The following is a 19,957-nucleotide window of genomic DNA, read 5'->3' on the forward strand; positions in this document are numbered from 1 at the left end:
ATATTTTCCCCAAGTCAGTATCTCGTCTTCTTATTTTCTTTACAGTACCTTTTGAAGACCGAGTGATTATCATTTTTACAAATAACAGTTATCAATTTGTTTTTACAATTTGTACATTCTATGTTTTTAAAAATATTTTCTTAATCCAAGGTCAGAAAGATTTTCTCTTGTATCTCTCTTCTTCTAGAAGTTTTGTAGGTTTAAGGTTTAGTTCTACAGTCCAATTTATGTGTGATGGTTATTTTTATGTGTCAGTTTGACTGGGATGTAGGGTACACAGACATTTGGTTAAACATCGTTTTGGGTATATCTGTGAGGGAGTTTCTGGATGAACTTAACATTTGAATCTGCACTCTGAGTGAATCAGATTGCTCTCCTCTATGTGGGTCAGCCTAATTGAATCTTTCAGAGGTCTATATAGAGCAAAAATATGGAGTAGAAAGAATTTGCTTTCTCTGCTACTATATTATATATAATGAATAATAAAGATGGCATAAATCATTTAAATTAAAAGTGAAAAGACACCAAAGAAAAATCAATGAAGCAAAAAGCTGATTGAACAGATCAATCCAATTGATAATCTTTAGCTAAACTGATCATAAAATCAAGAGATTAGTCTAATTGCCAAAATCAGGAAGGAAAGAGAGAATATCTTTTGATCCTACAGGCATTAAAGCAAACATTGGCAAACTTTCTCTAGAAAAAGACCAAAAGTAAATATTTTAGACTTTTCAGGCCATACACAGTCTCTGTTTCATATTCTTGTAATCTTGCTTATTTTTAGGACCCTTTAGAATATAAAATGTTTTTTACCTCATTAAGTGTATAAAAACAGATAGCGAGACTAATCTGGCCAACCTCATATTAAAAAGGTAATAAGAAAGAGTTTTGAACAGATTTAGGTGAATAAATGTAGTCTAGTAAATAAAATGCAAAATGTCTTTGTGATAGAAAAACATCCAATGTTCATTAAAAAAAAATCGATAACAAAATTGATTATATATCTATTACAGAAACAGAATTTCTAGTTAAGTACCTCCCAACAATGAGAACTTTACGCCCAGATGACGTCGCTGGCAAACACTAACAAACATTAAAGGATGAAATAGTCTCAGTGATACACAAATTCTTCCAGAAAATAGAAGTTAGGAATTTTCAGTTCATTTTATTGGAGATGGGGAAAGGCCTATTCCTCAAGAATCTTATATTAGTTTCATCTGGCTGCTATAGCAAATTACTACAAACATAAAGGATTACAGCAAAAAGATGTTCTTTTCACAGTACCTTGAGGCTAGACGTATAAAATCCATATCAATGGACCTAAATCACAGTGTTGGCAGGGCTGTACTACCTCTGAACGTTTTAGCGGACAAAACTGAAATTCATTCATTGCATTTTCCCAAAAGGTGAAGTCCTGTTAGAAAGAGCTTCCTAGTAAATGAACTTCCATTTGTTCCGGTGGTCTTTACCTATTCCACACTGGTACATTAAACTGAAATTAGCCCTTAATTACTTATTAAACTTTTAATAGATTTTTTATTGTTCAATTGTATGTTGATTTCCCTTTTCTATGCTTTGCTGAAAGTGAAATAATTCTTGTGTCTCATCTGACCTAATTGAAAATCAGTTCACTTAGTTGTTGGTAACCTTATCTCTTTGATGAGCTCAAAAAAAGTAATGATTTTGTAAATTATTCACCTTGTTTTGTTTTTGATATTAGGGTGATGGTGACATTCTTCACAGCTTCTTACCTCCTAAGCAGAAACAAAAGTCTACACTTAGTTAAAAAAACATTGCTCTTTTTCACATGACCAAAGGGAAAAAACAGAAAAGAAAAATAATAATTGCATAATTTCTGAAACAAAGGGATTAGTGTGACTATGTTCCATTGGAAGAAGTAAAAATACCACATGTTTTATGCAACTACATATTCAAAATTTTTTGACATAATTCAGTTGTGTAGTCTAAAAGTGAAGACTACTATATATCTATCAAAATTTAAATTAATAAAAATTTTATACAAGGGTCAAGAAAAAGTTTATATTGAATACAAGTATTTAAGCTTCATTTGTACTATTTGAATTCTGTGTATTTCTACTTTAAGAACATTGACAAATAAAAATCTATGATGGGGGAGCATCATTCAAGAGACCAAAAGATACATTTTTGCAACTGAAGTTATTTGGAAAACATATTTTAAATCAAATTAATAGCAAAATATGATAACAATCCCTGCAAAGCTCCCAGTGGAAAATAAACTGGTAACAAGCAGAAAAGAAAATCTGTGTTTTCTTTTAGAAATTATTAGAATGAGAAATGTTATTGAGAATATGTTTTATACTTTAGATTTCCTTTTCTTATACTTTTCTAAATATGTGAATATAAACAAATTATGGAGCACCTTAGAGTTCAAAATATAGATGCATAAAATGCATAAAATTTTTATTTCACATATTAGTTGATTGGTATGTAAAAATATTTTGCAATATAAAACATACTTTAAAACTGTAATTAAAAATATATAGAAATAAAAAAATAGTAATAAATATATATTTAAAAATAAAATAGTAGATTATCATCATAAAAAGTTGAGAATACCAACAATGAATCAATATATGAGTTAGTGTACGCCTATTATATGCTAATCACACTCTTATGTACCTTATTTAAATTTTCCCATTTAAAATAAATGTATAAAGTTTATCTGTGTTTTAACAATAATTCCATTGTCTATTCTGTTAGATTTCTATATCTACCTCCACTGAAATTCAGGGAACTTTCACTATGTCTTCATCAAATTGCTGCACCTCTATAGGTATATCCTAGTATTTAATTCTCAGATCAGAAACATACCTAGTGCCAACAGTCTCCTTTATTTGACTGTATTAGTAATTTATTCTTCTTTCCATTAAGACCACGACAATTAAAATGAAATCTTTGAGTTCATTAGAAGGGAGTCAAGAAAGCAAATTGGTCTACTCAATGAAGACCATAGAAAAAGAATACATAGAGTCTTTCTGGAACAAGTATGAATAGTCCAACTCTGTTCCTCAAAGTTCAAAACTCCACATAAGTATTTAGTGCCAAAGCCTTAAACCAGAATTTCCCAAATGTCTTACCAAAAAAAAAAAAAAAAAAAAAAAAAAAAAAAAAAAAAAGTGTTAATACTATAGGATTTCATTGATGTCAAAAATATATATATGATTTAAATAAATATAAATATCGAAGGAGACTTAGATTTATTTTCTGTAGCAACTCTCAAAGCCTTGTGTGTTCTGTGAATCTCCAAGAAATATAGATAATACTTAGTATTCATTACATAACCTCCAACACCCTTTTATTACTGTTGCTTTATTTTTTTTCTTAGATTATCTCACATTTAAAACTCTACAGAACATATTTTAAGAAACATTTTTTTATTATTATGCTTTTATTACAATAAAAATTGACTGCCCTAGTGTATTCTAGCCATGTGCCCTTCACAAATGTGTTAGTATGGGGACACTGGTAGCTTGACTTTCTTAGTTAAATATCTTTCTGTGTAGCAAGGAAGGACTAAACTTCACAATTGAGAGAGAAAATTGAGACATAGGAAATACAGTTGTGTCTAAAAGACCAATTGAAAATTTCTAGAATATTATAAATATAATGATATTATATTATTGTAAAATATTTGTATTTGCAAAGTAAGCCATTAAAATTGAGACTACATCCGAAGAAAAAATAATAATAATCATTACCACTAAATGAACAATTACTTTTTGGTAGAATCTGTGTTGTCTTTTAATAGATTTATTATTTTCTTTATCCCTAGAAGAATTATTCCAGTTTAATATGTTGTATCTATTTTACAGATGGAGTAATGAATACTCAAATAAAGCTAACTTGCTCAAGGTTACACAGCTACTAAATGGCAAAGCTGATACTAAAATTTCAGAACTTCCTAACTCTAATATCCTGCTGTTTTCCACTATGCTTCAAAACTATTTAAGTAGCTGCTTAAAGCTAAGAGCCTATTTGTTTCATTTAAGTAACATCATGCTCACAAAACATCAAAGAAGAAATTTGCAAATTGAATACCTATGGTAAAAAATAATTGATTTTATTTATCACAAAGGAAATATTGGGCTTGAATACAACAAATAAAACTAATTTTCCCACAGACATTTAAATATATCCTCACAATGACTTTTCTTTGTTCTTTTAATTCATTTATTACATACATGGCTTCATTGATAATACTTTTATAATTACAACTTATACTCAGGGTATTAGAATTTATTAATGAAGAAGTCAGTCTCACAAACATCAGCTCAAGTGTCTTTATCACAATATCTAATTAAAGATAATATAGGCTTACTCAAATATTAAATGATCACTGTGTTATTAAGGTGAACATAATTTATTAGGTAGTATAGAAATACAGGTTGAGCATCTCTAATCCCAAAATCAAAACCCCAAACTTCCAAAACTTGACACTTTTTGAGCTCTGACGTGATGCCACGAGTGGAAAATTTTACCCATGACCTCATGTGATGGGGCAGAATGTAGTCAAAGCTTTGTTTTATGCACAACATTATTAACATTTTTATAAAAGTTACCTTCAAGTTATGTGTATAAGGTATATATGAAATATAAATAAATTTCATTTTCTTTCAGAACATTTGCATGTATATATGAAATATAAAAAAATTTCACATTCTTTCAGAACATTTGGATTTGGAAACATTTGCATATACATTGTAAGATATTTGGGCTCCAACCCCCAAATATCTTACTGTGTATATGCAAATGTTTCCAAATCCAAAAATATTCTAAATCTGAAACACTTCCCAAGCATTTTGGATAGTGTACACTTAACCTGAACAAAAAGTAAACATGACTAGAGAAGAATACTATACAGTAAAAATCTTTCATATGAGCAAATATTAAGCCATGCTCCCTGAAGCCTTAAGTCACCTTCTCGTAGTAAAATAGATGATTGGTTATATCTCAAATATATTTGAAGTTAGCATTGTACATAACTCAAAACAGAGACAAATCTGTCAGTTTATAACATCATTTCTGGCAGGACACAGTTTCCAGTAAAATCTGCTGCAAGTTCTAATAATTTCAGCTTACACTGAGCTTCAACTTGGGTATGATCTATGTGACATTGGACTAGCATATGATGAAATGGGTCCTGAGCTATTGCTAATGATGATTGACCAGAACTGAATCTGTGTGAACTGGGGACTCCATCTTGAGTTTAGTAAAGGAAGTATTGCAGCTAACGGGACTTGAGTACAACCAATCTCCAACAACAAGACTGAAACTCACTGGAGGAATATATGAATCCAATGGTAAGCTCAAGACATAATTATTTAGATTAAAGACAGAGATTAATCATTGTAGCAGAAAAAAAATTAGTAACAAAGGCCTTGAAGTGAAACAAATAACATTCTGGGATCAATGAGAAGATGTGGAAAGAACAACAGGCTGAATATCAGGACAAAGAAAACACAGATTGGACTAGAGATTCTCTTTTACAAATGGTTTAAATGGTATTATTGGTTATTCATGGTGAAGAGCTAGATATTTATAACAAAAGCTACTATCCTTTAAAGTTGTTTAAGGTAATGGTTGCTATGGTTAACCTTTGCGTTTCCACCCAAATATCATATGGAATTGTAATCCCCATGTGTTGAGGGAGAGACCTGCGGAGAGATCCCTGGTTCATGGGGGTGGTTTCCCCCATGCTGTTCTAGTGATAATGATCTCTCAGGAAATCTGAGGGTTTTATGAGGCAGTTTCCCTGCTCTTGCTTGCTCTATCTTGTCAGCCACCATGTAAGATGTGCCTCTTCCCCCTCCAGCATCATTGTAAGTTTCCAGAGGCTTTCTCAGCCATATGGACCATATGGACCTCTTTTCTTTATAAATTATCCATTCTTGGGTATGACTTTATAGAAGTGTGAAAATGGACTAATACAGTAAATTGGTACCATAGAGAGTGGGGTACTGCTATAAAGATACCTAATATGTGGATGCAACTTTGGAACTGGGTGACAGGCAGAGATTGGAACAATTTAGAGTCCTCAAAACTCAGTAAGACGTGAGAAAGTTTTTAATTTTCTAGAGACTTGTTGAATAATTTTGATCTAAATGCTGATAACGATGTGGACAATAAAGCCCAGGCTGAGGTGGTCTCAGATGGAGATGAGATTGGGAATTGGAGCACATATCACTCTTGCTATGCATTAATAGAGACAGGTGGCATTTTGTACCACTCTAAAGATCTGTGGAATTGGAGCTTAATGATCTGAAATTAGAATTTATGTTTAAAAGGGAGGCAGACCATAAAAGTTTGGAAAATTTGCAGCCTGACAATATAGCAGAAAAGAAAATCCCATCTTCTGCAGATAAATTAAAGCCACTTAGCCACTTGGATAAATTTGCATAAATAAAAGTAAGTCAAATATGAATTGCCAAGACAATAGGAAAAATGTCACCAGGGCATGTCAGTGACCTTCAAAGCAGCCCCTCCCATCAGAGACCTGGAGACCTCTGAAAAATAGTTTCATAGGCTAGGCATAGGGCCCCGTTAATGCTCTGTGTGGCATTAGGACTTGATGCCCCTTGCCCCAGCCATGGCTAAAAGGGACCTACATATATCTTAAGCTATATGTAGCTATTGCTTGAGCTATATGTAGTGTGCAAGCCTCAAACCTTTGCTGCTTCCATGTGCTGTTGAGCCTGTGGGTACACTGAAGTCAAGAATTGAGGTTTGGGAACCTCTGCCTAGATTTCAGAGGATACATGGAAATGCTTGGATGTCCAGGCAGAAGTTTGCTGCAGGGTAGAGCCCTCATGGAGAATGTCTGCTAGGGCAACATGGAAGTTAAATGTGGGTTTGGCATCCACACACAGAGTCCCCACTGGGACACTGCCTAGTGGAACTTTGAGAAGGCCAGCATCCTCCAGACCTCGAAGTTGTATATCCACTAACAGCTTGCACAATTCACCTGGAAAAGCCACAGACTCTCAATGCCAGCCCAAGGTAGAGCAAAAGGGGGCTGTACCTTGCAAAGCCATAGGGGCAGAGCTGTCCAAGAGGAGCCCACCTCTTGCATCAGCATGACCAGGATGTGAGACATGGAGTCAAAGGAGGCTATTTCAGAGCTTTAAGATTTAGTGATTGCCTTCCTGGAGTTTGGACTTGCATGAGGCCTGTAACCAATTCATTTTTGGCCTATTTATCTCATTTGTAATGGGAGCATTTATTCAATACCTGTACCTTCATTGCACCAAGGAAGTAACTAACTAACTTGCCTATGATTTTACAGGCTCCGAGGCAGAAAAGAACTTGCCTTGTCTCAGATGAGACTTTGGACTTTGACTTTTGGATTAATAGTGAAATGAGTTAAGACTTGTAGGGACAGTTGGAAAGGCATGATTGCATTTTGAAATGTGAAAAGACATGAGATTCGGGGGGGGGGGGGCAGAATGATATAATTAGGCTTTGTTTCCCCATAGAAATCTCATCTTGAACTGTAATCCTCAGATGTTAAGGGAGAGACCTGATGGGAGGTGACTAGATCATGGAAGTGGTTTTCCCCATGCTGTTCTTGTGATAGTGAGTGAGCACTAATGAGATATGATGGTTTTATAAGGCAGTTTTCCCAGCTCTTGCTCATTCATTCTCTCTCTCTCCCTTTCTCAACTGCTGTTTTGTACGATGTGCCTCTTCTCCTTCAACTATAATTGTAAGTGTCTTGAGGCCCTCCCTGCCATGCAGAACTGTGAGTCAATCAAACTTATTTTCTTTATAAATTACCCAGTCTCAAGTATGTCTTTATAGAAGTGTGATAGTGTGAAAATGGACCAGTACAATGGTACAGTAAATTCCAGGTAGTTTTTATAAATGAGCATAGATTTACTTATGCTCAATAAATCGTTTTATCCGCTTCAAAAATTTTCAGTTAAAATAAAAATGAAAACACTCAAATACTGTTCTATATCCATATGTGAATTACATCAATATTTTTGGAATGTTAGAATCAAGATTCTGATATCTGGAGTGAACAAAAGCTGAAATAACGGCCCTTTCTCAAATAATTTTGCCTTAAAAAAACCTCATTCTATTTGAGTATGCTGTATATCACAGCAGCATTTATCTATGTATTTTTAACATTTATATTTACTATCTGTCTCCTAAATGAACTGCGATTTTGGAGAAGAGAGAATTGTGTATTATTCATCTTTATGTCCCCAGTGCTTAATGCTATGCATGGAATACAGGAGAGACTCAATATATTTGTTGACATAAAATGAATAACATCTGAATGAATAAAGACTAACAAAAATAAAAGCAATGTGTCATTCCATAATGAGGATTGGATCATGGATGAGAAATTGGTCTTAAATTGTGGCTTTGTCATTAATCAAAGGACATTTTCAGGCTTGAGTTCCCTCATTCAAAAATATAGAGCTTGAACTAGATCTGTTATTTATAAAAGCTTGGTTTATTTTTCAATTTTTTTTAGTTTTGTTTTAGTTATGGAGCCCTATTATCCAATAAAATCTGACCACAAATCCCAATATATGCAATGAATAAGAATAGGCTTAAGACTCCTGTGCTGCTTTCATTGTTGTTTCTTCCTTTTATTTACATCATCCAAAAACAACAACCTCTTCTATGATATTTTGAAGGAACACAGCTTGAGAATCACTGCCCTAATATATGATCTTTATCAACTAGTAGCTATAAAATATACTATAATTTGTGTTTAAATAACAAAATATTTTACAGTTAACATATAGTCACAATCCCCTTCTACATTGCCTATCTTGATATGATTGGGCTATTGTTGGGTCTTTCTATATAAACTTATGTCTATCTTAAACAATTAGATTGATCAATAAAGTATTAGGAAGAAACATTTCTCTCAGCTTATTTTTAAGGAAATTTGCTTTTGTTCTTACAATGTTGTGTAACTCCTTTTAAAGGACCTTATTTTTAATGTTCAATGTAGTTGCAACTCCAAAGACATATATAAATTAAGGAAGTTAATTAAATATTAAGGATTCTCTCTCAAGTGTGGTTCATTTTAAATTCCATATTTTACTCTTCAGTTGCTTTGAAAAGATAATTTTAATCTAATTAAAATATTGCCATGCTCGTGCTGCCAGTAATAAATTTAATGAAGGCAAAGAAAAGTTGTAGGGTAACTATTTTCTATTAAAAACACATCATCACACTCTTAATAAAAATGATTCTTAATTTGATACAACTGGTTTATTATTACTAAAAATGGTATAGGTTGTGTTTTTCTTAATAATTATTATTATCCTTGGTTGAATATAATCATGCATATTTAGTTCCTCTCCATTAGTGCCCTTTATATTAATAGCATGCACTGATGAATACATTACAATATATTGTTTCACTTTTATGAAAATGAAAAGCAAATATTCTTTTAAGGGTATTCACTACTAAAGAAGAAGAAAAAAGACTCTGCTGTATGTTTTGAATGTACAATATAAATCCAGCATAGTTTTTATAGTATGAATTTGTAAATAATACCAATTATTTATACTAAGGTTTCCTATATTTTTTGGTACTTATATATTCTATTCACCAAGACAATATTTGTGTAGAATAGTAAACCAGACTCAGGCCTAGCTTTCATGGAGCCTAGGTATACAGTAAGAAGAAGCAAAAATTAGATTAATAATAATACTTTAAATTTTGTGTGTACTTAACTTGTGCCAAGCACTGTTTTAAATATTTTTAAGAATGTTAAACAGGAAGAAACATAGAAACAGATTCATGACTAATATTTCAGGAAAGAGTTCCTAAAGCTTTCTAACAATCAGAAAATGGAAGAACCAGAAAGCAACTCCTGTAAATATTGGTCCCAAAAGCACACTGCTTTGTAGTAATAACCAGGAATCAAGAACTTTTTTCCAGAATGCTGAACTATGAGCCCTATCACTAATTCCTCAGCAGTGAAAAAACAAAACAAAACAAAAAGACTATTTGTACACTGCTCACTTTATTTAGATTATTACTAAATTCAAATGTCATGCTAATAATTCATCTGGTTGACAAAGCTGAAATCAGATCTGGAATCCTAGCTCCAAGAAAATCAAGGAAGTGTAGTTTTAGCACACCAGAAGGAGATTGGAGTAGGCTTCCAAATGGGCCAATCTACTGTGTCTATCAACCCCAAATCCCACTTTTGTGTAAAAAGATAATACATTATTTTACATACTAATATTGGATATTTTAAGATTGGATCAAAACAGAGAAGCCAGAAAACTATACCTTCTCCAAGCCTATATACATCATGCATTTGTGGAAATGCTACTTTTTGTTAAAAAGAAACAAAAACAAAAATAACCCTGGAAAGCAAAATGAACCAGAAATACAGCATATATTTTTTAAAACTTCTGGAGATTAACAGTCTTTGCAATCATGACAATAAAGAAACAAGATAGAAAACAAACTATGATGCAAAGTACACACTAGTGCAGGTTACTGCACTGATTATTATAATTTTAAAATATTCCAAAATTAGAGTCAAAAAATAAGTGATAATAAAGGGCCCCTTAGTCAATTCTTAGGATCATTATTTAGTGAATAATACAGCTTTCTTTTCCCTGAATTAAATTTATAACAACAGCACAGCTGTCTAAACAGGTTTATTAGTATGTGCATGTTGGAGCCTAAAATATTATAGTATATAGAAAAAGGCTTCTAGAAATTAGGGCTTCCAAAATAGTCAATAGTCAATGTTACAGGAAGAAAATCATCTTTACTTTGGCAGTTAGGGGAGCACAAAATCAGGCTTGCGGCACTCAAGCTATATACTCTAAAGTGACATTGGCCAAATAACATTTCACTCATTTACACAGAAAATGCAGACATCATTCCACCCCCTGCCACTTCAATTATGGGATGAGATTTCTTTGAGGAATAAAGTTAAACCATTGCAATGGAAACCTACATTAGGTAGCTATGTAAATCAGTCTGCATTTTCTTTCAGTACTACGAAAGTTAATACTGAGTGCCAACTTGATTAGTTTGAAGGATGAAAATTATTGATCCTGGATATGTCTGTGAGAGTGTTGCCAAAAAAGGTTAACATTTGAGTCAGTTGGCCGGGAAAGGGAGACCTACCCTTAAACTGCTGGGCACCACCTAATCAGCTGCCAGGGAATATAAAGCAGGCAAAAAACCCCAAAACAAACAAACAAACAAACAAACAAAAACTGAAAAAGTAAGAGAGTCCTAGCCTCCCAGCCTACATCTCTCTCCTGTGCTGCATGCTTCCTGCCTTGAATATCAGACTCCAGGATCTTCAGCTTTGAGATTCAGACTGGCTCTTCTTGCTTCTCAATCTTGCAGATGGCCTACTATAGAATCTTATGATCTTGTGAGTTAATAATTAATAAACTATATACATGTATATATTCATATTCTATCAGTTCTGATAGAATATATATTTGTATATATTTCTGATAAAATATATATATTATATTAGTTCTGTCCCTGTAGTGAACTCTGACCAATACAGATTTGGGTACCAGGGGTGGTTCTAGAGAAACAGAATATTAAGGATGGAGTTCTTTTGCTGGTTTTAGGGTTTCAGGAGTTGGCTGCTTAATATGATTAGATCCCAAAATATTAAGGACTCTACTTCTAATAGTATGGAGAACACTGATAGTCGATGGCATGAACCATTTGAAGAGTTATGCAAAATAAATGCAATTGACACTGCTAATTCACTGGTCATGACAGGTAAGAAGTTTAGTGACCCTATTCATAATACCTTTGACCGTATGTGGAGAACCAAGAAACATAATGAAGCTGATTGGACAGTGATGAAAGTAAATAATGAACTCAGGGATTCTGTTTCCTAGCTTCAGAAGCAGATATTGAGCTCAAATCTGCTAAGATTGCCGTGAGTGAAAGTTTTATCTCCTGTAGAGAAAGAGCTGAAATTATGGAAAAACAGACCCAAACTCTTATCATGCAAGTGGCTGACCTGCAACAAAAGATGCATGCAGAGCCTCACTGGGTGTCTACTGTTAAAATAAGGACATTGATTAGAAAAGAATGGGACCCTGCAACTTGGAATGGGGACATGTGGGAGAATCATGATGAAGCTAGGGGCACTGATCTTGTAAAATCTGGTGAATCCATTTTTCCAGAAAAAAACAGCTGATCCATCCCCTATAGTGTCAATATCCCCTCCCCAACCCGTGCTGCCATCAGCCTTTCTACCTTTGTCTGAAAATATATACCTTGTGTTACATGAAGCAACAATGATGGCCTCCCCGAGGCAGTTTCCTGGCAAAATAATGTTGGTCTCTTCAGGAGCCACCCCCAACACCCCTGTCATCACCCAATGGGCCCATTAACAAAGTGGCCATAATGGAAGGGATTAAGCTTATGCATGGGCTCTGCAGCATGAACTTTCACTCACCAAGGCTGATCTGGCTACTGGCACTGCTGAGTGCCCAATCCACCAGCACCAGAGACCAACACTGAGCCCTCAATATGGCACCATTCTTCTGGGTGATCAGCTAGCCACCTGGTGGAAGGTTGATTATATTGGACCTCTTCCATCATGGAAAAGGGAGAGGTTTGTCATCACCGGAATAGAAATTTACTCTGGATATGGGTTTGCCTATCCTGCATGCAATGTTTCTGCCAAGTCCGCCATCATGGTATTCCACACATCATTGCCTCTGACTAAGGCACTCACTTTACAGCTAAAGAAGTGTGGCAGTGGGCTTACGCTCATGGAAGTCACTGGTTTTTACCATGTTTCCCATCATCCTGAAGCAGCTGGATTGATAGAATGGTGGAATCGCCTTTTGAACTCACAATTACACCACCAACTAGGTGACAATACTTTTCAGGACTGGGTCAAAGTTCTTCAGAAGGCCATGCATGCTCTGAATCAGCATCCAATATATGGCACTGTTTCTCCCATAGCCAGGATTCACAGGTCCAGGAGTCAAGGAGTAGAAGGAGTCACCATCACTCCTAGTAATCCACTGGCAAAATTTTCATTTCCTGTTTCCATGAAGTGACATTGTGCTGGCCTAGAGATCTTATTTCCAAAGGGAAGAACACTGACACCAGGAGATGCAACAATGACTCCATTAAACTGGAAGTTAAAATTGTCACCCAAACACTTTGGGCTCCTTCTACCTTTAAGTCAACAGGCCAAGAAGGGAGTTACAGAGTTGGGTGGGGTGACTGACCCAGACTATCAAGATGAATTCAGTCTACTACTCTATAATGGAGGCAAGGAAGAGTATGAATGAAATACAGGTGATCCATTAGGGTGTCTTTTAGTATTACTATGCCCTGCAATTAGGGTCAATGGGAAGCTACAACAGCCCAATTCAGGCAGGACTAAAAATAGCCCAGACCTCTCAGGAATGAAGGTTTGGGTCACTGCACTGGGAAAACAAAAACAAAAACAAACAAACAAAAAACAAACAAACAAACAAACAAACAAACAAAAAATGACCTGTTGAGGTGCTTTCTGATGGCAAAGAGAATACAGAATGTGTAGTAGAAGAAGGTAGTCATCAATACCAGCTATGACTGCATGACCAATCAAAGAAACAAGGACTGTAATTGGCATGAGTATTTCCTCCTTCTTTTGTTAAACACATATTTGTGCATGTATACAATTGTGCTAAGACAATATCTTCATATTATTTTACTTTCTTTTATCATATGACATAAGATTTATTGACTTAATATCAACATTTAAGTATTGTTACATTTATGTAATAGTGTTTTAGTTGATAATTGGTGCATTTCCAGTTGTACATTATGAATAGTTGCATTATGTTAGGCATAATCATGACTTTATTATTGCCTTAATTTGAAGATTAAGTATAATCTCAGGAGATGTGTATGGGTTCAAGATGACAAGGGGTGGACTTGTGATGACTAATACTGGGTGCCAACTTGATTGGATTGAAGGATACAAAGTATTGATCCTGGGTGTGTCTGTGAGGGTATTGCCAAAAAAGATGAACATTTCAGTCAGAAGGCTGGGGAAGGTACAATCGAATAAGCTGCCAGAAAATATAAAGCAGGCAGAAAAATGTGAAAAGGAGAGACAGGCGTAGTCTCCCAGCCAACATCTTTCTCCCATGCTGGATGCTTTCTGCCCTTGAGCGTCAGACTACAAGTTCTTCAGTTCTGATACTCAGACTGGCTCTCCTTGCTCCTCAAGCTTGTAGACAGCCTATTGTGGGAGCTTGTGATTGTGTACGTTAATAGGCAATATTAGGTGATAAAAGATGAAATGTAGATTGAAATGACAATGGACATCACGTTTCACAACGAAGAGTGAAAAAAAAAATTGAAAGTTTGTTGATACTTTCAACAGGGGAAGCCATGAAAAAATGAATTCCAGCATGGAACCTACAGGTATTTGTGCCACGTGTCAAACACCAAAACTGTGACATAAGTTAAGAAAGAAAAGCAGACATAGCATGTATGGACCAGAGGGATAGTGGGGGCCAGATATACCTAGAACAGTGAAAACTGACAAAATTCAAAACTGTGCATATCAGAACCATACTAAAAAAGCAAACAGAATTCTGTTTTTTGACCTAGAAACTGTTTTGCATGTTTCAATCCAATATTTTGTGTAGATAATATAGTTTAAGCAAGAAGTGCTAATGTGTCACTGAAATATGGAAGAAAATAATCTTTCTTTTCTAGATACTATCAATGTGGCACCCATATACACAAAAGAAGTAAAAATGGACTTAAGACTAAAGGAGAGAATCTATGGCTGAACACAAATAAAGTATTTGGTACAAAGAGAGGTAATACTATAATGGCAATCTAGGGACTTGGGCCAACTAAAACAAGAGCAATGCCTGGGATTGATCCTAAAAGGCAACTCACAAAAATTATATGCTTGGGATGAAAACTAAGAAATATTTTGAAAATATATATAGAGAGAGAGATACTAATATTTTTAAGTTATAAAAATAGATACAAATATAAATATGTTTCATGTCTATAAACTCTGTTAAAAAATAAAAAATTTCTATCAAGGATATGATTTAAAAAAACAAAAGAAGAGACAAAGAAAACATCAGGAGAGAAAGAGAGTTAATTTTCTGAGATTAAATCTCAAATATGAATATTTGTATCACATGAGCAACAATTTAGTGGGCCAAGGTTATCAAGACTTAGTTTTTGCCACATAATCTGGCACTTAATACACACTGTTAAGTACTGATGCCACCATTTATAAAGATGAGAACTTAATTAAACTTTTTACAGCTATTGTCCATATGGCTATAGTGACCACTATTCTCTGTGGATTGGATCATCTCTATATGTTTAGAGCAAATGGAAAGTAATTAAAACCACTTTCTATTTTTCACTTTGTCACATCATCAGCATAAATATTAATCTTGCTGCTGCTATTATATTTTAATAATTTTAAAATCAAAGATCAATTGAATCTATGGGAAATGTGAGGCTCTTTAACAGTAGTGTCTTGTTCTTTCCTTCCTTTTTTTTCTTTTTTTAAGATTTCAATTTCAGAACTGATAACTTTATTTATTGGATTAGGAAGAGAAAATAGTAGTCAATATAAAGCAAAACTACTTGTTTTGATTAAACTATTTGGGATTCAGCGTGTGTGCATATGTTAAGTGTGGTTGTAAAATTTCCCATGCCATCATGTGTATTTGTTGAGTGTTTACCATATGGCAGACTGAAAAATAAACTTGTTACTCCTTCTAACAAGTGTTCATAAAAAAGTGTAACGACTCAAACCTGTAATCACAGCATTTGGGAGGCAAAGTTGGGAGGATTTCTAGAGCCCACAAGTTCAAGACCAGCCAGGACAATATAGGGAGACCTCATCCCTACCAATATTATAAAAATTCAGCGGACATAGTTGCACATAGCTGTGGTTTCAGCTACTGGGAAGGTGAAGGCATGAGGTAATGCTTCAGCCTGGAAAGTCAAAGCTGAAGTGAGCTGTGATCATGCTACTGCACTCCAGCAAGGATGGCACAGAGTGAGACCCTCTCAAAAAAAAAAAAAAAAATGGAACTGCAACAAATGCAAAACTTGACACTTGACAATGAGACCTAATTAAACTAAAGAACTTCTGCGCAGCAAAAGAAACTACCAACAGAATAAACAGACAACCTATAGAATGGGAGTAAATTTGTGCAGTGTATGCATCTGAAAATAGTCTGATACCTAGCATTTATAAGAAACTTAGACACATTTACAAGAAAAAAATAACTCCATTAAAAAGTAGGGAAAGGACATGAACAGACACTTCTCAAAAAAAAAAAAAAAATACATACCTGTAGCCAGAAATCATATTTAAAAAACAAATCCTCAAAATAATTGATCATTGGAGAAATGTAAATCAAAGCTAAAATGAGACACCATCTCACACCAGTCAGAATGACTATTACTGAAAAGGAACAAAAAAAAGAATGCTGGTGAAGTTGCAGAGATAAAAAAATGTTTCTACACTGTTGGTGAGAGTGTAAGTTAGTTCAACTATTGTGGTAGACAGTGTGGTAATTACTCAAAGACCTAAAGGGAGCAATAGCATTCAACCCAGCGATCCCATTACAGGGTATATACTCAAAGGGATATATAGAACTCAAAGCTTTCTATTATGAAGGCACATGCACGTGTATATTCATTGTAGCATTTTCATAATACCAAAGATATTGTAAATCAACCTAAATGCCCATCAGTGATAGACTGGATAAAGAAAATGTGGTACATATAGAACATGGAATACTGTGCAGTTATAAAACAAAAACAATAACAACAAAAGCAAATTAAAACAAACAAACAAACAAACAACAACAACAAAAAAAAAACAAGATTATGTCCTTTGCAGGGGCATGGGTGGAACTGGAGGTCATTGTCTTTAGCAAACTAACACAGGAACAGAAAAACAAATACCATATTTACTCACTTGTAAGTAACAGCTAACTTATCAGAACACATGGATATAGAGAGAGGAACAGCAGAAATTGGGGCCTCTCAGAAGGTGAAGGTTAGGAGTAGGGAATGGATCAAGACAAGTAATTAAGATTGCTAGGCTTAATACCTGGGTGATGAAATAATCTGCACAGTAAAAGCCCATGACACACATTTATCTGTGTAACAAACCTAAATATGTACCCCTGAATATGAAATGAAAGTTTAAATAAAAGAGCAAAGATAGTATTGTTATCAAGCACAGCAAGCAAAACAACTTACTGGCTGTTACATTAGTCTTTTTAAATTATTATTTTTTATTTATTTTTTGAGACAGAACCTTGCTCTGTCACCCAGGTTGGAGTGCAGTGGTGCAATCTGGACTCTCTGCAGCCTCCACCTCCTGGGTTTAAGCAATTCTCCTGCCTCAGCCTCCAGAGTAGCTGGGACCACAGGTATGCATTACCATGCCTGGAAGTTTTTTGTATTTTTAGTATAGATGCGGTTTCACCATGTTGGCCAGGCTAGTCTCTAATTCCTGACCTCAGGTGATGTGCCAGTCTCGACCTACCATAGTGCTGGAGTTACAGATGTGAGCCACCAAGCCTGAGTTTTTCTTTTAGAGAAAACTTGGTCCTTGACTGGAGAATTGATTAGGGACATAACATGAAGGAACATTTACAGTTGAATAATGAGAGAAAGTAATCCACGTTGAGGAGTTTTGTGGTTTGGATGGGAATGGGAGGAAAGGTAAGAAGAGGAGAGTTTCTCAGTGCAGAACTCTAGCTAGGCTCCTTTGGGTCTTCTTCACTATGCATCAGCGTTGGTCTATAAAGACTTGAACAAGCAGTAACATTGTTCTAATAGCTGAAGACTGTATCCCAAATAGGATGCTATTTCATCTCCCCACCCCTTAAAGTGCCTTTTTGAGAACATTCAAGGCCACTAAAACAATTTATTGTTGGATTCAGCCAACACTTAAAAAGAGGGCCTCTGGCTCCAAGTTCTGCTGAAGAATAGAATCCTAACTTCAATAACTGCCAACTAGCAGGCACAGCTGCACCAATTGCATTTACATTAATTAAACCTTTGTAATTTTTTAATTTTTTACTGTTCTGAATTTGAGCTTGTGTTTGTCCCCTTCCCTACTCTGTTATTTTCTCTTTAAAATGCCCAGTCACTTCTAAGCAAATTTAAGTTCAGTTCACCCTGGACTATCTTCCATATTGCAACAGTTATTACTGATAAAAACATGTCCTTGCCACATGTGAATCTTTGGGGTAAGACATACAAAATTTAGGCATCCAAATACAAAGAAGACTGGTAATACAATCTAGAGACTTAAAAGTTGTAAAAGTTTCACAACTAAATCATCATTCATTTGAATGAAATTTGTTCTCTCTGTGTACAGGACATCAGGGAAGTAGTTCTCTTAGATAATCATCACTAAAATTCAAAAAGAATGAATGCTATCTTTGTTAATGCCAAGAGAAAGATCATGGAATTGGGTTCTAATCCCTTTTCTAAAACATTTTCTACTTCCTTGATATAGTTCTAAACTTTTTTTTTTGAAACTAATTTTTTTGTCTTCTCTCAAAAAGTCTCAAAACCAGGTATATCTTTCTGATTTGAAACATTTGACACAAAATCCCTTCCAAAAAATCAATAAATCTAGTAGTTGGTTACTGAAAATATCAACAAAATAGATCGAATGCTAGTGAGACAAATAAAAAAGAAGAGAGAAGATTCAAATACATGCAATAAAAAATGATATAGGGAGGGGAACACTACACACTGGGGTCCATTGGGGGGAAATGGGGGAGGGATGGGGGGTGGGGAGGTGGGAAGAGATAGCATGGGGAGAAATGACAGATACAGGTGAGGGGACGGAAGGCAGAAAACCACACTGCCATGTGTGTACCTATGCAACAATCTTGCATGTTCTTCACATGTACCCCCAAACCTAAAATGCAATTAAAAAATGATAAAGGGGATATCATCACCAATCTCACAGGAATACAAACTATCATCAGAGACTACTAGAAACACCTCTGTGCAAATAAACCAGTAAATCTAGACGAAATGGATAAATTGCTGGACACTTACACTCTTCCAACAATTTTGTATTATTTGGAACAGTTTCAGAAGAAATGGTGCCAGGAAGAGCTGATACCATTTCTTCTGAAACTATTCCAAGCAATACAAAAAGAGGGAAGCCTCCCTAACTCATTTTGTGAGACCAACAGCATCCTGATACCAAAATCTGGTAGAGATGCAATTGAAAAAGAAAATTTTAGGCCAATATCCATGATGAATATAGATGCAAAAATCCTCAATAATATACTGACCAACCAAGTCAAAAACACAACAAAAAGCTTCTCCATCATGATCAAATCAGCTTCATCCAGGGATGTAAGGCTGGTTCAACATCTGCAAATCCGTAAGTATAATCCATCCCATAAACAGAACCAAAGACAAAAACCACGTGATCATCTCATCAGATGCAGAGAAGACCTTTGACAAAACTCACAGCAATTTATGATAAAAACTCTCAATAAACTAAGTACAGATAGATCGTATCTCAAAATAATAAGAGGTATTAATGACAAATCCATAGCCAATATCATACTGACTGGGAAAAAACCTGGAAGCATTCCCTCTGAAAACTGGCACAGGACAACGATAACTTCTCTCACCATTCCTATTCAGCATAATATTGAAAGTTCTGTCTAGGGCCATCAGGCAAGAGAAAGAAATAAAGGGTATTCAAACAGAAAGAGAGAACATCAAATTTTCTCTGTTTGCAGATGACATATTGTATATTTAGAAAACCCCATCATCTCAGCCCAAAATCTACTTAAGCTGATAAGCAACTTTAGCAAAGTCTCAGGATACAAAGTCAATGTGCAAAAATAGCAAGCATTCCTATACACCAATAATAAACAGATAATCAATC

The sequence above is a fragment of the Saimiri boliviensis genome, chromosome 3 (assembly GCF_048565385.1).
Source record: "Saimiri boliviensis isolate mSaiBol1 chromosome 3, mSaiBol1.pri, whole genome shotgun sequence".
Taxonomy (NCBI): domain Eukaryota; kingdom Metazoa; phylum Chordata; class Mammalia; order Primates; family Cebidae; genus Saimiri; species Saimiri boliviensis.